The 23655-nt window shown below is 41.8% G+C and overlaps 1 long non-coding RNA gene across 1 annotated transcript; it reads left to right on the top strand.

Moving 5' to 3' along the window:
* The first annotated feature begins 290 nt into the window (after positions 1-290).
* On the top strand, positions 291-18091 carry LOC115468101. Its single transcript, XR_003941826.1, has 3 exons — positions 291-378; positions 7023-7031; positions 18079-18091. It is a non-coding gene; the product is annotated as an uncharacterized LOC115468101 (long non-coding RNA).
* Positions 18092-23655: the final 5564 nt, after the last annotated feature.

Raw genomic sequence — 23655 nt, 5'->3', positions numbered from 1 at the left:
ACACTTAGATTGTGAGCCCTCCTGGGACAGAGAAATATCCAGTGTACCTGAATGTAACTCACCTTGAACTACTACTGAAAAAGGTGTGAGCAAAAATATAAATAAATATATAAAAGCCCTTTTTCACACAAAAAAGTTGATTCTAAAATGTCCCCCTAAATAGCAGCCTTACACCTGCAGAACAGAGGAGTAGCCTAGTAGTTAGTCCAGTGGACTATAAACAGGGGACTCAAACTCCACTATATCTTTTTTTTTTTTTTGTAAATGTGTATGTACACCACTTCAAACACCTTTGGGCTTGTAGGTGTCATATATTTAGTTACAGTATATATTTTTCTGATTCTGGAAGGCTCAGAATTAAAATTTCTTTTTTAAAAAGTTGGACTTGAACCTAACATAGAAACAGAGAAAAATGTAGGCAGATAAAGACCATACGACCTATCCAGTCTGCCCACCCATGCCATCTACTCTCCTTATCACTCCCTTAGAGATCCTATGTACTTGTCCCAAGCGCTCTTGAATTCAGATACTGTTTTCATCACCACAAGGCCATTCCATAAATTAGTATTTCCTCAAATTACTTCTGAGTCTATCCGCTCTCATCTTCATCCTATGCCTCCTTGTTCCAGAGCTTCCTTTCAAATGAAAGAGACTCGCCTCCTGTGCATTTATGCTGCATAAGTATTTAAATGTTTCTATCTTATATCCTCTCTCTTGCCTTTCTTCCAAAGTATACATATTGAGATCTTTAAGTCTGTCCCCATATGCTTTATGACAAACACCACTGACCATTTCAGTAGCCACCCTCTGGATCAACTTCATCATGTTTATATCTTTTTGAAAATGCGATCTCCAGAATTGACAATATTCTATCCTGAATCCCTTGGTTCACAGTCCACTGCACTAACCACTAGGCTACTCCTTTGACTTGCTTAGTGTTTTGTTCAGAATGGCTATATACCTACAGCCGACATAGAATCTGGTTTTCCTTTCCAGTTTTACTTTCAGGGGAGAGGGAAGGAGGGGTCATTCTTTAATCTCTCCAGTGGTCGGCACAACTATGGAATGGACTCCCTAAAGCTGTGAAAACAATCCATGACCACCTGAACTTCAGGAAATCACTAAAAACCAACCTCTTCAAAACGGCCTACCCCAATGATCCAACGTAAACCCCTTCATCCAGCAACACAGCATGACCAATGATCGTACTGGACAATATACAATCTTCATTCTTTCGACCCTTACAACTACCTCATTCAATCGTTATATAACCTTGTATTTGTTATCAACCGACTTGGCGAACGCCTTTGACGGTACTATGTAAGCCACATTGAGCCTGCAAATAGGTGGGAAAGTGTGGGGTACAAATGTAACAAATAAATAAACATCAAAAATTCTGACTTGCCAAAATCAGGATTTGGTTATTTTTATAGGTATTTTAGGACATCCTTCTGCTTTAAACATGAGCACCTTTGTGTACTGAGCTAGGCAATGACTCATGTGAAGGTAGGTTCAGGCAGCCTTTCTTAAAAGCCTGGAGCTACTGATATGGTTCAGCTCTTCTGGAGTCCAATCTGAACTTTAAGAATCCTAAGGATTTCCCAGTATTGTCTGCAATTCAGTGGCTCAATTGTTACAGACTCGGAGAAAACCATGAGTTCTAGGAGCCTGTGCGTTAGGTTTTGAGTAATATTGAAGTGTCAAAGTCTTACTAAGTGATATGCTAAGTACTGTGCAAATGTATGCTAGGTCTGTTGTGAAGAAGGAAAAATTACTGTGTACCTTGACCTTGAACTGGACGTATGGAATGGATTAAACTTTGCCTCAATCAGTAAATGTTGGTAACTGAAACCTGAGTTGTATTTCTACATGCCTAAAGCATGTAAATCAGGTACCGCTTATGTTTTCCCTCTCTGTAAATAAACCACTATTGAGATGCTGTTTCTGTGTGGGACTCATCATTGCAGAAACTCCGAACCTGACAGAAATTTACTGATGAGGTTCAGCTAAAAATCTACTCAGAGATAACCTGGTAAAATTAGTTGGTTATCTAACGTGCTCAGTGGTTATTTGAAGATTGACCCGCAGTAAAAAAAAAACAAAAAAAAATGTATATATATATTTAGCCCATGAAGTAATAGGTTATTGGAATAAAAGTTTCAAACAACTTCTAATGAGTAAGTGTATGATTATAAAACATGCCAGTTCATTCCTGGAACATAATACCATTTGAAAGAAAAAATGTGACCACAACGGCTTCAACAGAAACCATTCCAGTTGATCTCACTGTTGAGTCCTTTAGGGTTTATGGTATCTAATCAAAATATTCACTGTTGTTCAAAAGTGGAATGTGAGGAGTCATAATCACCTCCTTACCTTGATATACAAGTCTGATAGATAGTGAAAAACGTTAAGGGGCAATTTTTAAGTAATTCATGCAATTCTACCTGTGTAATTTTCAGTGAATTTTCAACCTGACAGTTTCACTTAGAAAATCTAATTAACAATTTTGCCAGTACAAAAGTAATTAAGTACTTTATTTATACTTTATTTATTTAATAATCCACTTATACTTTGGGGGAAATTCTATAAATGGCACTGAAAATTTGGCAGAAACAAACAGCAGACAGTCTACTGCAGAAGTAGAGCAAGCAGCAGCGATCCAAGGAAGAACAAACACAGAAAATGTCAACTTCAATGGAAACGGGACTCAACCTGACCAGGTTTCGGAAAAACCTTCATCAGGGGTCACACAGGTTTCCACAGTACATTCATAGATACAAAGCATATACCGCAATACCTGCATTTACCTCACCCCTGACAACTCTGCCTCAGTCGCAGCCCTTTGCCACGGAGGCTACCTTTTCTTCCATTCGCCCCGCACAGCTAGCCGCGGCGGCGGCATTGGCATACTACTTTCGCCCTCCTGCAGTTTTCAACCCCTCCTCCTACCACAGTCTCACTGCTTCTCATCCTTTGAAGTCCTTTCCTTTCGTCTATTCTACCAGCTGCCACTCCGTGTTGCAGTCATCTACCGTCCCCCTGATAAGTCCCTCCCTCCCTTCCTTACTGACTTCGATGCCTGGCTCTCCGTTTTCCTCGAGCCCTCATCCCCATCCTTCATTCTTGGTGACTTCAACATACACACTGATAACCCATCTGACTCATACGCTTCTCAATTCCTCACCCTAACCTCCTCCTTCAACCTCCAACTGAGCTCCACCACCCCTACTCACAAATCTGGTCACTGTCTTGATCTCGTCCTCTCTTCTACCTGCACGCCCTCTAATCTCTGCGTCTCCGCTCTTCCCATTTCTGACCATCACCTGATCACATTCACACTTCATCACCCTCCCCCTCAGTCCTGCCCAACCCTAACTACTACCTCCAGGAATCTCCAGGCAGTTGACCCCCCACCTTATCCGCTAGTATCTCTGACCTCCTCTCGTCCTCCGAGTCCGTTGACAAGGCTGTCTCCTACTACAATGCCACTCTCTCCTCCGCCCTTGACACCCTTGCACCGTCTGTTTCCCGTCCCACTAGGCGCACTAATCCCCAGCCCTGGCTTAACCCTTGCACCCGATACCTTCGCTCCTGCTCCCGATCGGCTGAACGCCTATGGAGGAAATCTCGCACCCATACTGACTTCATTCACTACAAATTCATGCTATCCTCCTTCCAGTCCTCCCTATTCCTCGCCAAACAGGACTACTACACTCACTTGACTAATTCCCTCAGCTCTAACCCTCGTCGTCTCTTCGCCACCCTCAGCTCCCTCCTCAAAGTGCCCTCCGCTCCCACCCCCCCCCCCTTCACTCTCTCCTCAATCACTGGCTGACTACTTCCACGACAAGGTCCAGAAGATCAACCTCGAATTCACCACTCAACCTTCTCCTCCCCTTCATCCTATCTCCCACTCCCTCAACCAATCAACCCAGGCCTCCTTCTCCTCTTTTCCTGATATCATCAAAGAGGAAACCGCCCATCTTCTCTCCTCCTCAAAATGCACCTGTTCCTCAGACCCCATCCCCACCAACTTACTTACCACCATCTCTCCCACTATCACCCCTCCCATCTGTCATATCCTCAACCTCTCTCTCTCCACCGCAACTGTCCCTGCCACCTTCAAGCATGCTGTTGTCACACCTCTCCTCAAAAAACCTTCACTTGACCCTACTTGTCCCTCCAACTACCACCCCATCTCCCTCCTACCCTTCCTCTCCAAAATACTTGAACGCGCCGTTCACAGCCGTTGCATTGATTTTCTCGCCTCTCATACCATCCTCGATCCGCTTCAATCTGGCTTTCGCCCACTTCACTCGACAGAAATGGCATTATCCAAAGTCTGTAATGACCTGTTCCTCGCCAAATCCAAAGGTCATTACTCCATCCTCATTCTCCTCGACCTATCCGCCACTTTTGACACTGTCAATCACAACTTACTTCTTGACACACTGTCTTCTTTTGGGTTCCAGGGCTCTGTCCTCTCCTGGTTCTCCTCTTATCTCTCCCATCGTACCTTCACTCTCATGGTTCTTCCTCCACCCCTATCCCGCTCTCTGTTGGAGTCCCTCAGGGTTCTGTCCTTGGACCCCTTCTTTTCTCTATCTACACCTCTTCCCTGGGCTCCCTGATCTCGTCTCATGGCTTCCAGTATCATCTCTATGCTGACGACACCCAGCTTTATCCCTCCACACCTGACATCACTGCGGAAACCCAGGCCAAAGTATCGGCCTGCTTATCCGACATTGCTGCATGGATGTCCAACCGCCACCTGAAATTGAACATGGCCAAGACCGAACCTCTTGTCTTCCCACCCAAACCCACTTCCCCTCTACCTCCATTCTCTATTTCGGTTGATAACACCCTCATCATCCCCGTCTCATCTGCCCGCAACCTCGGTGTCATCTTCGACTCCTCCCTCTCCTTCTCTGCGCATATCCAACAGATAGCCAAGACCTGTCGCTTCTTCCTCTATAACATTAGCAAAATCCGCCCTTTCCTCTCTGAGCACACCACCCGAACTCTCATCCACGCTCTCGTTACCTCTCGCCTTGACTACTGCAACCTACTCCTCACTGGTCTCCCACTTAGCCACCTATCCCCCCTTCAGTCCGTTCAGAACTCTGCTGCACGTCTTATCTTCCACCTGAACCGATACACTCACATCACCCCTCTCCTCAAGTCACTTCATTGGCTTCCGATCAGGTACCGCATTCAATTCAAGCTTCTGCTACTAACCTACAAATGTACTCGATCTGCAGCCCCTCCTTAACTCTCAACCCTCATCTCCCCTTACGTTCCTACCCGTAACCTCCGCTCTCAAGACAAATCCCTCCTTTCAGTACCCTTCTCCACCACCGCCAACTCCAGACTCCGCCCTTTCTGTCTCGCCTCACCCAACGCGTGGAACAAACTCCCCGAGGCCATACGCCAGGCCCCCTCCCTGCCCATCTTCAAATCTCTGCTTAAAGCCCACCTCTTCAACGTCGCCTTCGGCACCTAACCTCTACACCTCTACCCAGGAAATCTAGACTGCCCAACTTTGAGCAGGGACCGTCCTTCTTTGTTTTATTTTGTACAGTGCTGCGTAACCCTAGTAGCGCTCTAGAAATGTTAAGTAGTAGTAGCAGTAGTAGTAAAAATAAGGTCCAATGTCAAAAGTAAAAGAATGCAGCCAGCAGCATCTGCATAGAAAAAGCTCTGGTCCAATTCCAAAGGTCAGTAACCACCAAGTCTCAAAATTTGGTACCAATGAAATCGGAGCTAAACAGTATTCTATAACAGGCATTCTGGGATTGGTGCCCTTTACAGAATAGAAATCTAATAAAGAAATCAATCCCATGAAAACAAATTACAATAACTACATAGAACCTGGAGGTCTGCTGACAATGCCACTGCTGTGCCTTGTGATCTTGGGCAAGTCACTTAATCCTCCATTGCCTCAGGTACAAGCTTAGATTGTGAGCCCTCCTGGGACAGAGAAATATTCAGTGTACCTGAATGTAACTCACCTTAAGCTACTACTGAAAAAGGTGTGAGCAAAATTCAAATATATAATATGAAACAAAATATATGTGGAGGGAAATAGAAGAATTCAGTATAGGCTGCAACCAACAGCCAAGCTCAAGATCAGTGAGAATGTCAACACTTTCGACTCACTTGAAAACCTCTATATATCATCAGTACTCCTTAACATTCCCCTCAAAATTGTTTATTTTTTATTTATTTAATATCTTTGGGCCCTGTTTACTAAGCCGCGCTAGAGGCGCATTAGCATTTTTAGCATGCGCTAACCGCGCTAACTGTATAGGTACCCACAATATTCCTAAGGGTGCCTACACAGTTAGTGTGTGCTAATTTCATGCACGCGCTAAAAACGCTAGCGCACCTTAGTAAACAGAACCTTTTGTCTCATATTTTTATTTGTTTACATTTTTATATATAAAGTTTTATATAAAAACAGCAGATCATCAAGGGAATTAACAAGTACAAATTTTCAAAGAGCAGAAGAAAACTTGACTGTGAAGAGATTTATTTCTGCACTTTATAGAACTGAGCATAGCACTGGGATTCGTGCTCAACTTTGGGCATAAGGAATTAGAACAACTGAAACCAGGTATAAATCCTAGTGCATAAGCTGGGCACAGATCCCCCAAATTCTATAACACTGCACATATTTTAAGGGAACACCCCTGGCCTGCCCATGCCCCTCCCATGGACACACCCCCTTTGCAGATCCACATGAAACACTTAGGCGCTATTCTATAAATGGGCACATAAGTGTGTTTTCATATGGATCTGCTGTTTCTGCCCCATTTTGGAGCCTTCCATCCATTAGAATGCTTTTTTGTGCCAAACGTTTGGCACAGAAGTAGGGCCTAACGATCAGTGCATACACTTGAAAATATCATTATACATATGTAGTTTACTCCCCCAACCTAAAATGTGAATGTACACACAGGAAACAAGGATTGCTATGGGGGATTTAGCTGGATAATTCGAGTGACATCACTGATGAGGTTGGAGTAGTGGGAGGCGGGACTGGTGGTTGGGAGGTGGGGATAGTGCTGGGCAGACTTATACGGTCTGTCCCAGAGCCGGTGGTTGGGAGGCGGGGATAGTGCTGGGCAGACTTACACGGTCTGTGCCCTGAAAAGGACAGGTACAAATCAAGGTAAGGTATACACAAAAAGTAGCACATATGAGTTTATCTTGTTGGGCAGACTGGATGGACCATGCAGGTCTTTTTCTGCCTTCATCTACTATGTTACTATTAGTGGAATGAGGCATTATGACATCACAGTATCAGCTCTAGTTACCAGAGACTAAAACTCTTCATACTAATCAGGGAAGTTATTGATGTAGGCTACTATTAAGGTGTGTTATCTTACCACTAACTTGTGCTACTTCCATTTTACACATTGAAACCTAGTTATTCATAACTGAGGTTAATAGAAAAATAGCTCACTTTAATGGTAGCCCACAGTGAAGGGGTTTATAGAACACTGCCCCCTCCCCCCCCCCACCCTTATGAATAGTCCCTCAAATAGCCTGAGCCACCTTAAGATCACTGATCCTGCCCCATGAAGAAATAAGCCAGGAGGGGTGGAGTCAGAACCAGGAAGTATAAAAGGCAGGGCCAGATTGAGGTTAAGGAGGCCCGGGGAAGGAAGAACGGGAGTCCCAGCATATCCTGCTACAACTTATGTCTAATGATCGTGACTTGGCTGAGGTATGCCACTTTTGCTTCTTGATTTGAGACTAGCAAAACTTGCTCTGAGGTCTGGCTAGAGCCAGACCTGGAACTCAGAGAAGAACCAAGAAGAACTTACAGGTTGTGTTTGGGACGTGGCAGCCCCTCCAGCCACAGACTGTGTTTTGGGCCTACCAGCCAGATGCCTGCTTGAGAATGTATTTACTGAACTACAGAGGTGTTTCACCTTGTGTTCCTGGCCCTGTGACATAACAGGCCTCAGGATTCAGTTAATAAACCACTTATTTTTGTTTTTATACCTTTGTCCGGCTGTGTTATTTTGCAGGCCTAGGGTTACCATATGTCCGGTTTTACCCGGACATGTCCTCTTTTTGAGGATATGGCCAGGCAACCGGGCGGGTTTTGCTAGCCTGCCCATTTGTCTGGATTTCCGGGAAAATGGGCAGGCTGGTGGGCTTAGTGGTGTCCTATCCTCCACTCCTCTTACCTTACTATACTGCCCTGGTAGTCTAGTGACCTCTTCGGGGCAGGAAAGAGCCCCACCTTTCCTGCCCGGAGCACCTGCATACTGTTTGTTGCTGACCGTCCCGGCGCCAATTCAAAATGGCCACCAAGAGTTGAAGTCTCGCGAGGCCACTTCTACTCTCAGCAGCCATTTTGAATCTGTGCCAGGACCGGAGTCAGCAAGGAACAGTATGCAGGCACTCCAGACAGGAAAGAGGGGGCTCTTTCCTGCCCCAAAGAGGTCACTAGACCACCAGGGCAGTACAGTAAGGGGAGGGGAGGATAGGACACCCTTAGGGGTGTGAGTGAAAGGGGCGGGGCGGTATATGACAGGGCAGGGCGTGAGTGGGGGTGTGGCGTGGCATGTGTCCTCTTTTTTGGGAGGAGCAAATATAGTAACCCTATGCAGGCCTGCTCGGGGTATCACACCCACATTGATAACTTTCCCTCTTAGTAAGCTGCAAGGACAAATTGCCACATAAATCATGTAGCACTAATTAGTTTTTTTAAATGATCTAAACAAGCTCTTTAGTGTGATGTAAACATTTTTAAGCTTACTTGTCTAGGGTCCCTTTCCAATGATTACATAGCAGGAAGTGGAGGAGTAGCCTAGTGGTTAAAGTACTGGTCTTGATATCTAGAGGTTCAAATCCCACTGCTGCTCCTTGTGATCTTGCACAACTTTCTATTGTCCCAGGTACAAAGTTAGACTGTGAGCTTGACAGGGAAATACCCAGTGTACCTGCATATAACTCATCCAGAGCTACTACTGAAAAAGGTGTGAGCAAATCTAAATAAATATTGGACCTTATTCTATAAAGGTTATGCTCATAATTTAGGAACATAAATTTTAGGAGCATAACCTTTATAAAATAATGCCCTTTATGTCTACAATATTTAAATGTACTTATTAGGAATTTCATTGGTATTATACTGACATGAATTATATCTATGTTATTTGAATATTCTTCTATGCTGTCTATTATGGTATCATTTGTATTGTACGACATTTATCATATTTCTATTATATGATGTTTTACACTGCTGTTAAATGTGTATATTTCTGATACTGTTTCATGTTAGTCCTATTACTTGGTTTCAATTTACCATTTCCAAGCTTACCTCACTGATTGTATTTATGCTCATATTTGGTCGTTTTACTATTGTTATGCTCTTAACAAATGTTTTATGTTAAACTGTACACTGCCTTGGGTGAATCTCTTCATAAAACTGGTTAATAAATCCCAATAAATAAATAAATACTCAATCCCTGATATTATGACCTCTAGAAAAAGTGATCAGATGTCATTCTGCAAATACTTATAAAGCATAATTTGGCATGAGTGGAATGTCTCAAGAGGAATATAAAGTATTGCACTATTGTTATTTCATTATTTTAGTGATAGTAGCACATCTCTTTTACAAGCCCTCCAAACAAATAAGGCCCTGAGAATCTTAACAGCTCTCGAAACAAATAAGGTTCCACAAACAAGGTCTAACCTTTCTAGGTATTTTTTTTGATGAGTGATGTCAGTTCCTGGAAGTTGAGCATTTCAGGGTGGTGAATGAAGTGTTGGCACCTTTAAAGCCAGGCGCCATTTTCAAGTGCAAAGCTCACTAGATGAAAATTTGGAATTATCCCCTGAAGAAGCCAGATTTGCTGGCGAAGCAAAGATCTTTTGTCAGGACTTTGGCATTTCATAATGTTTTGGGATTTGTGAAATGTTGACTGGAAGCGCCTACCTCCATGTTGGTTACATCAATGTAACTTGTCATGTGCAATGGATTCAAGGAATGGAGCAGCGAAGATAAGTCTCCACTGAATAAAGGGGCCCTTTTACTAAGCTGCGTAGGTGCCTATGCGCGCCCAACATGTGCCAATTCAGAACTACCGCCCGGCTACAGCGTGTCCCAAGCGGTAATTTCATTTTTTACGTGCCTCGGAAAATTTGCAGCACATGGCACTAACCAGATGGTAATTGACATTGTACGTACGCTGACAATTACCACCCGGTTAACACGTGAGGCCTTACCGCTAAGTCAATGGGTGGCAGTAAGGTCTCAGGCCCAAAATGGACGCGCACCAATTTTCATTTTGCCGCATGCCCATTTTCAGCCCCCCAAAAATGGCCTTTTTTGCAGGTGCGCTGAAAGATGGACCTGTGCGTGTCCAATACACGCTTCTACAACAGCACAGGCCACGGCGCACCTTAGTAAAAGGACCCCAAAGTTTGTTAATAAAGCCCAGCCACTACCGGTTTCTGTGAATGCACACTTATACAATGGAAACCTAAAACCTCCAAGTAGGGGAATTCCCTTGTTTAAGTGTGTATTCATAGAAACTGGAAGTGACTGGGCTTTGTTAACAAACTTTATTCGGTACATAAGTATTGCCACACTGGGACAGACCAAAGGTCCATCAAGCCCAACATTCTGTTTCCAACAGTGGCCAATCCAGGTCACAAATACCTGGCAAGATCCCAAAAAAGTTCATTACATTTTATGCTGCTTATCCCAGAAATAAACAGTGTATTTTCCCCCAAGTCAATTTAATAATGATCTATGGACTTTTCCTTTAGGAAGCCATCCAAACCTTTTTTAAATCCCGCTAAGCTAACCAAGTTTAACACATTCTCTGGCAACGAATTCCAGAGTTTAATTACACGTTGAGTGAAGAAACATTTTCTCCAATTCGTATTCAATTTACTACTTTGTAGCTTTATCGCATGCCCCCCCTAGTCCTAGTATTTTTTGAAATACATGTCCCAGTTCATGTGGGTTGTAGCCCACCCTTTATCTTTCTATTTTGGGGTTTAGAGTGTGTGAAGCATTGTTGATAAGGAATATTTGTCAGTCCCTTATTGTTTGTTTATATAGGTAGAAGTGCAATCTGTTTATTTCCTAGTGCTGGATCTGCAGTGTTTTTTTGAATGAGCATATATTGTTAGCTATGGAGATGGAATTTTTATGCCTGTGATAGTACTGATGACAGCCTAGCAAGAAATTATAAAGCAGTAATTTTTTATGGTTGAGGCTTTTTTTCTCCATCTTTTTGATAGATTGATCTTCTCTAGACTCTGACTTGATCTTTAGAGATTTGGCAACATTAATTTTTGTTATGTTTTACCTATTTAAATGTTGCCAGTATCCCATGCTTTTGCAGTGTGTAATGCACAAAACTAACCCATTTGGAGAAATTGCCCCTGAGAAAAAGCAACCTCAGAAATTCAAGCCCACAGCTTGTTAGTTTACTCTACTGGGTTAAGATACAGTCATCAGCAGAGATGTCAAATTAACCAGTTTCAGGCTAAAGATTATGGGACAGTCCTGGATTTCTGACCAGCCCATCTGCAGTGCAGCTTTTAATAGGCAGGCTCAGGAACTATAAATCCAACAATGCTTTGGGATGTAAGTTCAAAACCAAGGCTATCCTAAAATCTCCAGCCTGGAACTGGAAAACTGGCATCTCTGGTCATCAGTCAAATAAAACCACCCTCTTTATTTGAGCCACACAATAACTAAATAGGAAGAAAAATATTCTTATCTCTTATTTCTATGCATTGAGATGTAATCTTCAAATAAAGCCCATTTACATAAGTACATAAGTAGTGCCATACTGGGAAAGACCAAAGGTCCATCTAGCCCAGCATCCTGTCACCGACAGTGGCCAATCCAGGTCAAGGGCACCTGGCACGCTCCCCAAACGTAAAAACATTCCAGACAAGTTATACCTAAAAATGCGGAATTTTTCCAAGTCCATTTAATAGCGGTCTATGGACTTGTCCTTTAGGAATCTATCTAACCCCTTTTTAAACTCCGTCAAGCTAACCGGCCGTACCACGTTCTCCAGCAACGAATTCCAGAGTCTAATTACACGTTGGGTGAAGAAAAGTTTTCTCCGATTCGTTTTAAATTTACCACACTGTAGCTTCAACTCATGCCCTCTAGTCCTAGTATTTTTGGATAGCGTGAACAGTTGCTTCACATCCACCCGATCCATTCCACTCATTATTTTATACACTTCTATCATATCTCCCCTCAGCCGTCTCTTCTCCAAGCTGAAAAGCCCTAGCCTTCTCAGCCTCTCTTCATAGGAAAGTCGTCCCATCCCCACTATCATTTTCGTCGCCCTTCGCTGTACCTTTTCCAATTCTACTATATCTTTTTTGAGATACGGAGACCAGTACTGAACACAATACTCCAGCTGCGGTCGCACCATGGAGCGATACAACGGCATTATAACATCCGCACACCTGGACTCCATACCCTTCCTAATAACACCCAACATTCTATTCGCTTTCCTAGCCGCAGCAGCACACTGAGCAGAAGGTTTCAGCGTATCATCGACGACGACACCCAGATCCCTTTCTTGATCCGTAACTCCTAACGCGGAACCTTGCAAGACGTAGCTATAATTCGGGTTCCTCTTACCCACATGCATCACTTTGCACTTGTCAACATTGAACTTCATCTGCCACTTGCACGCCCATTCTCCCAGTCTCGCAAGGTCCTCCTGTAATCGTTCACATTCCTCCTGCGACTTGACGACCCTGAATAATTTTGTGTCATCGGCGAATTTAATTACCTCACTAGTTATTCCCATCTCTAGGTCATTTATAAATACATTAAAAAGCAACGGACCCAGCACAGACCCCTGCGGGACCCCACTAACTACCCTCCTCCACTGAGAATACTGGCCACGCAATCCTACTCTCTGCTTCCTATCTTTCAACCAGTTCTTAATCCATAATAATACCCTACCTCCGATTCCATGACTCTGCAATTTCTTCAGGAGTCTTTCGTGCGGCACTTTGTCAAACGCCTTCTGAAAATCCAGATATACAATATCAACCGGCTCCCCATTGTCCACATGTTTGCTTACCCCCTCAAAAAAATGCATTAGATTGGTGAGGCAAGACTTCCCTTCACTAAATCCGTGCTGACTTTGTCTCATCAGTCCATGTTTTTGTATATGCTCTGCAATTTTATTCTTAATAATAGCCTCCACCATCTTGCCCGGCACCGACGTCAGACTCACCGGTCTATAATTTCCCGGATCTCCTCTGGAACCCTTCTTAAAAATCGGAGTAACATTGGCTACCCTCCAGTCTTCCGGTACTACACTCGATTTTAGGGACAGATTGCATATTTCTAACAGTAGCTCCGCAAGTTCATTTTTTAGTTCTATTAATACTCTGGGATGAATACCATCAGGTCCCGGTGATTTACTACTCTTCAGCTTGCTGAACTGACCCATTACATCCTCCAAGGTTACAGAGAATTTGTTTAGTTTCTCCGACTCCCCCGCTTCAAATATTCTTTCCGGCACCGGTGTCCCCCCCAAATCCTCCTCGGTGAAGACCGAAGCAAAGAATTCATTTAATTTCTCCGCTACGGCTTTGTCCTCCTTGATCGCCCCTTTAACACCATTTTCGTCCAGCAGCCCAACCGACTCTTTGGCCGGTTTCCTGCTTTTAATGTATCTAAAAAAAATTTTACTATGTATTTTTGCTTCCAACGCTAATTTCTTCTCAAAGTCCTTTTTTGCCCTCCTTATCTCCGCTTTGCATTTGGCTTGGCATTCCTTATGATCTATCCTGTTACTTTCAGTTGGTTCTCTTCTCCACTGTTCATAAGCTTAAATGAATGTTAGTCTCACAGACATGGGATCAACGTAGGGCCCTGTTTACTAAGCTGCGCTATAGGTGCGCTAGTGTTTTTAGTGCACCCTAGCACTAGAGACACCCATAGGAATACATGTGCTAAAACCACTAGCGTGCCTTAGTAAACAGGGCCTTAGTGTTGTATGACCCATTCTCATAGGTCAATGTCTGCAGCAATGATCCTTATAGCAAAACTGTTGAATGATCCCTTTCCTCCAATATATCTGAACACAGTAAGTCAAACAATCAGTGGAAGAAAGCAAGAGCCTTAGGTGGACAGTGGGAATAACCTAGAGAAAAGCAGAACATCAGTAAATACTTGAATAAGAGAGATTGGGGAACTGTGGAGGAGAAGTAAGTAGGGCGAACGGCTTGTCCACAGCTTGCCCTTAATGAAAGGATGAGCCAACCTGCCTTTTCCAGTGCTCTGTGCTCAGGCCGGATCTTCCAGGGCCAGAAATGAAAGGTTAGTCTTAACTCGACCTGTGTTCAGTGTGCAGGGACATGGTTAATCCTGATTGGCCAGATATATTTAAAATCTTCATGGCAGGAAGCACCTGCCAGTGGGATCTAATCTTGTTATGGGGAGGGTGGGGCACCTGCCAATGGGATCTAATCTTGTTATGGGGAGGGTGGGGCTTGGCAGCACTAACATAAGACCGGCTCCTCTGGGGGCCAGGATCCTTCCTGCTCCCCGGAGGTGGTTTGATCTCCTGCCCATCCCACCCCTTTTGCTTTCGAGGGGATCGCAAGATGCATGTTGCTTTGCTTAGTCACAGCTTCGGGGGGGGGGGGGGGGGAGGGTACCCAAGCTAGAGTTTGTGCAGAAGGAGGTCCTTTTGGACAGGAGGGCCTTAATGTTCACCCGGCGGTGTTCATTGGGCCACAGCATAATTACAGATGTGGAGGTCTATGTCTTCATGGTTAACCTTGCTGGCATGGCGGGTTAAGACATTCGCTTAAGGCAGGAGCTTCAAGGTTCACCCGGCGGTGTACATTGGGCCCCAACTCAATACAGACCTGGAGGTCCACGTCTTGAGGGTTAAGCCTTGCTGATATGGTGGTTAAGGATTTGGGGTTTTAATGTTTTGGCTATGACTCCTTGCTGTTAAATAGCAGGTAGTCAAGTGTTGCTTTTGAATAAATGGGATCTGTACCTATTAGCTCGGGTTCTATATGCCACCAATAAATAAAGCTTCGGCCTGTTTTTATGCCAAAGAAAGTTGTTGGTCTCAATCATTGATGTACTGGTATTACAGTTAATTGTATGCTATAATTATATCTGAGGAAAAGGTGGGTGATAGGTCTCGTATCCCTCCATTATAGTGAAGGCAGGCAGAGTAGCAGGAAAATAAATTGATGGCTGTGAGATGATATCTCTGCTGAGCTAATCAAACCCCTCTCATAAGGTGCTTCTAGTTGTGAGGTCTACTAATCATTCACAGAACCTGAAAAACAATTAATAGAACTGGGGTAGAGAGTGTAGAAAACAAATTCTGTTGTATCTATTAAACATCTCTGTTGTGCAAAAATGGCAAAGAACATGTTTTATTACCCCCATTCCCCATATGAGTAGTACCTGACAGATTAAGATCCCTGACACAACCTGGGAATTCAACAGGGCATGCTGGATAGAGACCCTCTTCATGAGAATTGCATTGTGGGATGAATAAGAACAGAAGAGTAGCTATACTGGGTCAGACCAATGGTCCATCTAGCCCAGTATCCTGTTTTCTAAACAGTGGCCAAGCCAGGTCCCAAGTACCTGGCAGAAAGCCAAATTGTCTCAATAGCAAACTATGGACTTTTCCTCCAGGAATTTGTCTAAACCTTTTTTTAAACCCAGATATGCTAACCACTGTTACCACCTCCTCCAGCAAAGAGTTCCAGAGCTTAACTATTCTTTGAGTGAAAAAATATTTCCTCCTATTTGTTTTAAAAGTATTTCCATGTGACTTCCTCTAGTGTCCCCTAGTCTTTGAACTTTTGGAACGAGTAAAAAATCGATTTATTTCTACTGTTCTACATGTTCTATATTATGCAGAAAAACAGAAGGTAAAAAGGAGTGACTAGTAACACACTAACAGTGGAACTTGGTGAATGGGGATGCTTGCACCTTCATAACTGTTTACCAAAGGGAAAAGGCTTTTTAAATTATCTGTAGACGTTTCATATTTTAGAATTAGTGGAGATCGACTCAAAATCCTGCACTATTTCATCTAGTTATGTTCTCCAGGTAAATAAGTACTCCCCACCCCCACCCCCACCCCATGCCCTTAAAGGCTTTAGGAAATATTCCTGGATCAGCTTGGAGTAATTAGGATCTTGCCCAGTAACACACTTAGCTGCTGGGAAATTCTCCAATTTAACTTTAAAAAGTGGAGCTGTGTCAGTCAGACGGTCCAGAATACTCAAATTTAGCTCATACATATTCATTGTGAATATCTTCAAACCTGACCGCCTGTGGGGGTTACAAGCACAAGATTTAAGAAGCTTGCATATCAGTAGGGAAAGACTGGACCAGCCCGTGTTTCCATTCATTTCCTTCTCCCCCCTGTTCCTGTTTCTTTAGACATCAAAACCGCGTCCATGCATTGTGAGCAAAACTTAAACGAAGCAGCTTTTTCAGACTTAATATGAATTGATGCATCTGCAGTTACTGGGCAGTGGTAATCATATTTTTAATACAGAGGTGCTAAATTTAGTAGAGTTGCAAACACATTGAAATGCACTTGATTTCCCTAATGAGAGAAACTGTGTAGGGCATTAAGTGAACGATGTCCTGGGTTGGAGTCATCTGAAACATTTTGTTTCTTGGTTTTGTTTTGTTTTAGTTTTCAGGAGGCTCCTTGTCCTTCTTTGCAAATGACTGTTTATCCGTCATTGTGTCGCCAATAGGGTTGATAACAGGGTGTTAACCTATTTTATACAGGTTCTCAATCTCTGCAGAAAGACCAAGAAGGAATCCTTTATGTATTCATTTATTTTCCAATGTTAATGAACCCCTCACTGCAGCATCCGAGGCGTATTACATAAAAACATGACCATCCTCCGCTCCTTATATCCGGATTTCAGTCAAGAAAGGCCAAGAGTGACAATCCAGTTACGTGATCTGAACAGAAACCAGAGTTTGTCGCCGGAAGATTAAAAAAAAAAAAAAAAAACCCTTTCTGTAGTAATGCTATGAGCTTGCTATAAGTGTTGCAAAAGACAAGTGTCAGTAGGTCAGTAAAACCAGCAAACCAAAATTAGCAAGCGAAAGTTTCACTTACCCTTAGCCAGCAAGAGGACACGCCATCTGCTATAACTTCCCAACCCCAACAAAAAAATTTCAATAGATAACCTACCGATCCATCTTTTTCCCCCGCCCCTCCAAAAAAAAGTGTATTGTTTGAGGTTAGGAAACTTTAGAAGATATATTTCTTTATCTGATATCATGGACTTATTAGAGAGGGAAACCTGATCGCTTGGCCTGGAATGGGTAACATTTGGGTCTGTTTTGTATGAATTGCTCCAAGCTGTTTCAGTTAGAAATGCAGAAATTTAAGGTAAAAAAAATAAAAAAGCAGCGTAGAGGCAGTGCAGGCAGGTCAGCCCTGCCTTCGGAATTTCTTGCTCCCCTGCTTTGCAGATGGCTAAGGTAGGGTCCCTATATTTTTTTTCTTCCTTGACTTAGGGAAATTTTAGGAGACTTCGGGCCTCCGCTGGACAAGCAGAAAGCCCCGTCTCTGGTTCCTGGCTCCCAGGCCCTTTTCAGCACTTTGGGCTTGTGAGCAGTATGGGTTTTTCTGTTTACGTTTTCATTTTTCCTCAAATCTTTGCCAAACTCACACTGCAGAGATGCTCTCTCTCTCTTAACAACCTTCCTTCCTTCCTTCCTTTTCTTTACACGTTTCTAAGCTTCTTTGCTTTCATTTTTAATAACTGTCCCTATTGTTTCGTTCCACTTTATCACAATTTCTCTTCTCACCATATTCCCTTTTGAAAAATTTCAGTGTATGAGCTTTAGATTTTCCTGCCGTGCTTTGTACTATTTCTCATTCTAATTTTCGAGCTTCATAGGTCGAGTGGGGGGTTTTTTTTTTCTTACTTCCCACATCGTAAGACTGTCCGTTCAAGTTTTCCTTCCTTCTATTCTTAGTTTATCAGTAAACTATCTTCCACGTAAAATCTTATCCTAGTTTCTGGACCCAGGAATTATTTCAAAGACTCGAATTCCAAATAAAGCCGATCATAGTAGAAAGATTAAAATGCACTTAATTACCTTACTGGACAGCACAGCATCTTCTGGAGACATCTCACAGTTTTAATGGACTAGCAGGCAAGACATCTCCATTCATTTCCCAGAGACTTTGCACAGTATTTAAAGCTTAATACACTTAGAAGAAAGTAAATCATTGAAATACTTGTTGACATTTTCCGGACAAGTATGTTGGGGGGGGGGGGGGGGGGGAGGAGGTGAAAGGTGCAATAGAACTGCAGCAAATACTGGAAGATTTTAGATCAAAAGAAATTTTGAAGCTAGAACACAGCACTATTTGCTGAGTACATGTGCTAAATATTTTCCCCATTATGGAACCCCTCCCCCAACTGTATCTGGATCTTGCTGTCTTTTCATACAGTTTTGTTTCAGATTATATTAAAATATATATTTCAAGTAGGGGAAATTACATATTTTGCTATTGTAGTTTAAAGGATTTGAAAATATTTCAGTCCTTGACTATTGATGCTGTAAAATATAAATTCAGTCCAAACCCTGCAGTGCTAGGGAATGTTTTATTATGAGGTCAATTTAGTGAAATGCTAACATCGAACATTAACACGTGTTAATTACGTTAATGGTCCATGCTAAATGGCATATAAATATTCTCTGTTCATTTAGTAGCGTTAAATTTAAAGTTTGTTAGAAAGGACATTCATCACTAAAGCTTAAATACACCTCCTGCGGGTATAATTTGTTTTGTGTTAATGAGTCTGTGTTCACTTCGGGGTTTTTGCTTTTGAGGTTGGGGGTTTTTTTTTTTACATAGATCCTGTTTCTATGCGCAAATAAGTAATAAACCAGATTTGCATAATCATACATTTCATAATCTCATTAATATAGATTTTTGCACTAAAACGCTTATGAGGTAAGATACATGAATTAGACAATTAACTAATGCGTTCCGTCACACATTAGCATTTGCAAAGGCATTAATTAGCACACTGGTCTTTTAAAGAAGGTCATTCAACTCTAAAAAGCAGCCTGCACTGTCTTTTATGTTGCATGGTTTTGGAGTTCCTCTTTTTTAAACTTCAGCTCTTGGAACATTTATTAAAATTGCTGCCTTATATTAATGTTGTCTGTATAAGGATCTGTGAAGTCTCTGTCCCAGCAGTTACTAGGGAGGTATTATTTGCATCAGTAATGTTAAAAATTAAGAAAACCGCTCAGGTTTCAAGTGAGGTCTTTGGAAACGCTCTTCTGAGAGAGTCAGTCTTCAAAGGCAAATAAAGAAATTTCAGGTACCTCGGATTTTGGCCAGAAATACCGCAGAAGCACAGAAAATGCATACTACTGAGAATAAAAATCTATAATTCACGTAGGATTAAACCCCCCTCCTGCGTCATTTTGTCAAAAGCAGATTGTGAAATCAGTGCTACTTTCAGGTACTGTATATTCCAACCGTAGACTAAATGCAACGATTTTGTGACCTGCCGTGGGGTGACGGAAATAACCCACTCATCCCGTGAGTCCCGCAAATTCACAACTATTCTAAAAGTAAATCTCCAAGGGACACAGCCCTACATTGTATTTTGCTGAGTGAGGAACCCATGCAACGGGCCAAATATCTGTAATGTTTGGTAGCAATATCAACTGTAGGCCCATAATATAACTGGCAAACACATACCGTAGATTCTTGGCCAAGTGACTAACTTTGCAATTTTGTATTTTTTGAAACCTGTAATAATGGTACTCTATTACTGTGTACAATAATGAAGATTTCTCCCCCCCCCCTCCAATTTAAAAAAAGAATACTCATTTAATATAACTTGAAGACCCCAGGGGTAGGCAAGAGGTCTCCTTCACAAACTGGAGGGCCTAATTCATGAAGACATTTCTCCTATTCTGTGTCGAGAGGGGGAGGGGGGAAGAACCAGCTTAGCAAATCAGACTCCTACAGAACTCTCATATACCTTTATTATTTGATCCTGGGGACGTGGGCTCGATTCCCACTACAGCTCCCTATGATTCTGGGCAAGTCACTTAACCCTCCATTGTCCCAGGTACTAATAAGTACCTGTTTATAATATGGAAACCGCTTTGAATGTAGTTGCAAAAAACACACACACAGAAAGGAGGTATATCAAGTCCCATTCCCTTTCCCCCTTTTGCTGCTATACTGGGGCAACAAGATACCACTTCACAGATACAGACTGCGTACATTTGAAAGACAGGGGCTCTTTGGTTTGCCATAATTTTTTCTCCTTTTATACACAAATTGTTGAGTCTTTTTAACTTTGTTGTTTGGAATTGGTAAGTGAAAGCTTGCAGACTTTCTTTAATCCATCCTATGGAATTAAAAAACCAAAACAGAGCATAACCATGATACTCCAGAGTGTACAGCAGGATGGGAAAGCATGCCAGTGATGCGCAAAATGGGCCACCGGCTCTTTCCCCCCACCTTGGGTAAAAAGAGAAGGCAGCAAATCAGCGACAGCTGGTACCACTCTGCAAACTGAAGTTAAAATATTTTCAACTGTAACTTTTTAAGGTTTATACTCCACTGATGAAAGGAACGCGAATCTCAAAAGCTATTTAAAAATCCTGGATGAGTACAGTAAAATGGGACTCACCTGCAACTGGTTTCCTAACCTTTGTTTTTAACATCTTTGATGGGTGAAATGTGGTTACTACTCGCTTCATCCCCATTCTGCCACCGTCGGAAAACCCTTTTGATATAGGGTTTGTTGTTTTACAAAGAATCCACAGATTACTCTAATGCCCTTTTTAAAGAAAAAGCTCACTTTCCTTTTCTTTTCTGGTTTGTACTAGTTTTGTGCAGCCACGGGCCGGGATTTTCTTTTTTTCATTTGTTTATTCCAAATTATAGCAGGGAACAGCTCTGAAAACTGCCAAAGATCCATTTCCAATATCTTTTGAGTTGTGCTCTGTTTTTATATTCCCTGTAATTAACCTGCTTAAAATTGCATTGCCGTGAAATCTAGAAATCTTATTAATAAAAGCTCAAGTTGAGAAGGCGTTTTCTTTCAATAAACTCTTGGATCTCCTTATTAAATATATGCACGTCCTCTTTTTCAACTCTATATTTTTATACCCTAGAAATATTCATTATTAGAGTTTTAAAATCCAGATGCCCCTGGCCAATGCATTCCTGTTTTATCAATAAACAGATTTTAGCACTCAGATTACACTGATTAAATAATGTATTTCTTTATTAGAAAACCTTTAGTCATAATAATCCTTTAAAATCAAATATTGTTTCTTATACATATTTTAATTTATAACCAGGCATTTTCAAGTTGATATAAACATGACCTATTGTTGTGAATTTTTCAGATTTTTTTTTTGACAAATACATTTTGAGAAAACAGTTATCCATAGCGGAAAGCAACTGATCACTGCAGTTATACTGGATATGTCTTATTCCTAGCAGACATAACAATTCATTCCTATTTTCTGCATATTATAAGAAATATGTTAAACCTCATTCTACAATGGAAGGATTTTGCACTGTGTCATTAACAGCAAATAGAAGATAATTCAAGGTGGATTCTCTCTGCCTTCTGCAGCAGTGAAGGGCTGTTTGCAAAGGGGTTGATAAATATAATGGAATGTTCTTTCCAATCTGCATCTGTGGGGAAAGCTGCTAGTACATAAGCCACAAAATTAAAATGTTTAATGATTAATGATGATTTGGCAAAATATATTTATTTACAAGTTTGACTCTTTTTAAAAAGAAATGTTTCTTTGGAGGCTGTTAATTTAATTTGCTTTTGATCATACTGTCTTCATATAAAACCAACAAGCTACAGTTTGCATATTCCCAGCACTCTCAGACAGGCTCTTATTCTGAGACCTGAACTGCTATTTAAATCCAGAGATACAGGCTCTTTCCAGGACTGTTCTTTTCATTATTTTCCTAGAAAACAATAGCCACACCAGAGTTATTTGAGTTATTAACATGGCATGATTTGTTTCATTATAAATTCTATAAGAGGATAAAAGGCTATTTAACATCCAAGTAAAGAGATGTTCTTATTATACAGCAGGATATAAGCCTCCTTTTATCTTTAAGTCACCTATTCTGAGGACCTGATAGAAATAGGAAGGTAAAATCACACATTAGACCCTAAGAAAATCCTTGCTAAGTCAGACCAGAGTCCACCCAGCCTAAGATCTGTTTCTGGCAGATCCCCAAAACAGCAATAAAGACCATTCTTTTTCTCACGTCTTTCATGTCAGCCTTGAAAAGAGGCACAATTGTGACATCACAAGCAGTGACAAAGCAGCTGATTGGCAGATTCCATGGTACAAGAGAACTACCTTCCACATAGGCTTTCATTGTGAGTTGAAGCAATAAGACAGTATTGTAATCAGATAAAAATTATTCCCCATTTTCATAGCAACAGAGTAAAATAGTAGGTGATGGCAGAAAAGACCAATAGAACCATTTATCAGTCTGCTGTCCTTTCTGCCCAGACTTCTAAGAATATGTCACAACTGCTAGCCATACAATGTAAGTAGTGCCTATGGGATGTCAGTCCTTGTCCAATGCTGTTTTGTAAGCCACCATTTTGGGTGGATAAATATATAAGAACCCTGTTGAGTAGGATGTGCACACACATTTTTTGTTCTGGTTTTGGATTTTGTTGTTTTTATTTTAAGTAATATAAAAAAAATGATACAAAAGTGACAAACAAAAGATTATTGGACCCCCTCCTCCTGTTATAAAAAAAAAAAATCCAAAACCAAAACCCTCCCAGGTCCTCCTCTGACTCCTCCAGTCCCTGGACCCTCTTGCCATAATAATGCTTTGGCAGACTGCTGCTAATGCCATTCCTAGTTTTTGATTTGTTTGTACATACCACTTAGCACAGCCATTTATTTATTTGACACATTTATATCCCACATTTTCCCACTTAGTTGCAGGCTCAATGTGGCTTACACAATACCGTAGAGGTAGGCTCCGGTTCAATAATGCAAATACATAGTATAGTAGTAAGCATGTAAGATACATAAGTATAAAGCAACAAAAAAATAAGAGGGTGTGGTGATAGAAATCTAGTACAGTCCATATTTTGCTGTGTCGCAGGAAATAGAAAGTTAATTTGGGTCATGGGGGTAGGCCTTCTTAAACAAGTTGGTTTTCAGTAGTTTCCTGAAGTTAAGATGGTTATGGATAGATCTCACGGTTTGGGGCATTAATAAGGCAAAAGGGTAGGATGAGGAAAGGCCTGGAAGTACCCCCCCCCCCCCCCCCCTTTTTGTTATGAAATGAACAAAAATGAACACAATGAGTTGGGCTATTCCTAAGATGAACGTCAATCTACTAGAAAAGAAAATGGATTTCCCATTTTAATTGAATTATACACATGGTAGTTAAACCAACAGAGAATAGGTTCAGTTTGATTGCATTCTTACAGTGCACACGGAGTCACTTAGAAATTATTTGGTCAATAGCATCAGTGCAGAGTGTAAGAGTATTGAGAACCTGATGGCAACGCTGATGGCATAGGAAACATGGAAATATTTATCGGAAGTCATTA

This window comes from Microcaecilia unicolor, chromosome 4 (assembly GCF_901765095.1).
Source record: "Microcaecilia unicolor chromosome 4, aMicUni1.1, whole genome shotgun sequence".
Classification (NCBI taxonomy): Eukaryota; Metazoa; Chordata; class Amphibia; order Gymnophiona; family Siphonopidae; genus Microcaecilia; species Microcaecilia unicolor.
This window is presented reverse-complemented; position numbering and strand designations above follow the sequence as displayed.